Genomic DNA, 2829 nt, shown 5'->3' on the forward strand with positions numbered 1-2829 from the left:
CCAAGTGAATTTAAATTTCGGTTTGGTTATTTGATCTATCTAAGAAGATAGTACAGTTTCAGTAGTTATGAAACTAGACCTAATCATTTTCTGTGATAACTTTTAAGAACTATTTATGGACCCATACGATACATGTATTCATATTGTATAATTATTAAGTAACTAAACTATGCATATTCGCGTCCCTCTTATTATAAACTTCATTCTGACCCATATATACTATTATTATACGATTTATCATACTTGAGTTATGTCCAGTTTATCAGTTACTATCCCCCACATTCACAACCACTTCTGGCTAAATCTTGTACAAATATTATTTTCTATTTTGTGGTACGATGTGGTCTGTTTTGTCTGTATATAAACCTAATATGTTTGAAATATATGATTTATATCGTGGAGGCTGAGATTGGTGTTTTGTACTCAACAGGCAGGCAGAGCTAGTCAGGAAGAAGGACCGATATAGATTATAGACTGTTGGTACGAGTTGTGCGCGTCATTGGTCCGTTCGATAAATCACCGTTCTCTAATTGGCGGTATTATTACGTGATATATTGATAAGGGCACAAGGCCACATGACATAACAGTCTAATGTTTGAAAACAGTTCAAGTTACTTAAATAAATTCAGGGTTAGAAAGTGAATGAAATGACACCGACATCTCCATCTACACTGATTCGAACCTAAACGATACTATCCATCATAATAAATAGCTGAATGTTTTGTTGTCTGTATCAGATGTTACATGTGAAACGTTAATATTTACAAACCATTAAATATTTAACATTGACAATAACAAATAAGCTTCAAATTGATTTTGGAGGTTTGTTTATCACAGTTTTAGTTGTAGTGCCGTGCTTTGTTAATCGTTCACCCTGATAACCGTTATAATACCAATCTTAACGGTGTATATTATCAGAAGGCAAAGAGAAGCAGTAACTACATTTTAATTGGCAAATAACGTAGACCAGAAAGCTGTGAGCACATGAGCGAATGTTATCGAGCGAAGCATAGATGACACGTATTGGAGATGGCTGGTAAGCCAACTCAAAAGTGAAGCGAAAATAATGCATATTGGAGATGGCGGGGAAGCCAACACATTATAAGCAAGCACTAATCAATATTTATAGTCAGACAAAAGTCAATGACAGACATATGATGAATAAGATACGAATTGTGCATACATATACGCTCATGTAAAAAGTAGTCAAGGTTAATAAGCGAATAATTTACAAGATCAAAATATGACTTATAATGTATAGGTGAATTGGCTTGGCCAGTAGATAGAATAAATTATATGGGCTTAACATACGACATAGTTACTACCACGACCAATGTGAACTTTTCTATTACTGTTTTCGTATATTCTTTACCCCATATACCGAACTCCATAAAGTACAAGATTTCTATCACAAATAGTAATCTTTGATTCTAACTATGGATAGAGAATTTCTAATCATCGCCTATTTCTTTTACGTTCTAATCACTTTATGATATCTATGTAATACTTGGCTGTTAGGTATATAAGAGAAAACTAAGCTTGATCGTTTAATATCATGGTGACAATTGAATTCATAATGATAAATTTTGTTAGTTAAGTTTCCGTTTCTTATTTCTTGGTTGATGCTTGCGATAAACATTGTGATCGCCAGTTAGTTATTAACATTTCATCTGAATAATGTATATTCTTTTCGATGCATATTGCCAGCAACCACGATATGTCTGATCGAGCTCTTTTGTAACTTGTACAGAGAAATGTCGTAAAATTTTCACAAATGCACCTGAATAGGTCATAAAACGAATAGGTATAACGATGTATTAAAACAAGAAAACAGATAACTTGTTGAAATATGCAAATGACAGGAACAGGTAGTCCATATATTCAAGCAAGCACCTTGAGAGATCATACTTATCATCTCAAAGTAATATGTTTCTAAACAAGAGGATTGAAAAAGATTGGAATAAAATCCTTAGAAAGCTTTTAGTGACCTCTTGACTATTTAAACCAAATTCTATGTATATATTCTTCTAGAGTTATCTGAAAAGGAAACTGGGTTAGAAGCAGTCTTAATCATCTGAGAGCGTGACCGCAGTTTTCATGGGACAACTGCTTGAAGTCGGTCACACACGACCTTTTCGTGGGTAATTTTTGTGTTAGCTCCGTACTCGTTGAGACCTTAACTGCGGAGACGGATATCTGTGAGATAAGGCAAGGTGTTCATATTTAGGGTCGACCTTCTTCAACCCACCCCTCCTTGTGAGGAGGCAGTATTGGTGTCATGCTGGTTGTCTAAAGGAAATACCTTACTGCCGTCACACCTCTGTACAGTCAGCAGTACGACTTCGCCTTCGGACCTTCGGTTTGCTGCTTTTAGTCATACCGCTCTTCAACCGACCTTTCTGGCATGGTAGGACCTTGAGGATCGATTGTTCCAGCCAGTATAGCTCGATTGGTTCATCACGATAGACAAGCCTGACCACCATTCAAGGTAGCAGCAACGCTTGGGGTTTACCTGATTACTTATTGCTATACAAGTTAAATATGAGCTTTAAAGAGAATTTGACTTTCTTAAGTTCCTATAAATTATTCCATGATATAAGAATATTTTCACAACACTTAATTGCTTAGACAATACTGATTCACATTTTGTTATATAGTCTGAAACCAAGAGTCAAGATCTATGAAATCACACATTGAGGATCAAGAATACGTGTTCAATGATCACAAAAAAATAATTCATAGTTGAAAGCGTGAGTCAATTGAAGCTAGACCACCATGGAGAACCTGGAAGCACTGGACGGCTGTTTCGTCCTATTGTGGGACTCCTCA

Source organism: Schistosoma mansoni, chromosome 6 (genome assembly GCF_000237925.1).
Source record: "Schistosoma mansoni strain Puerto Rico chromosome 6, complete genome".
Taxonomy (NCBI): domain Eukaryota; kingdom Metazoa; phylum Platyhelminthes; class Trematoda; order Strigeidida; family Schistosomatidae; genus Schistosoma; species Schistosoma mansoni.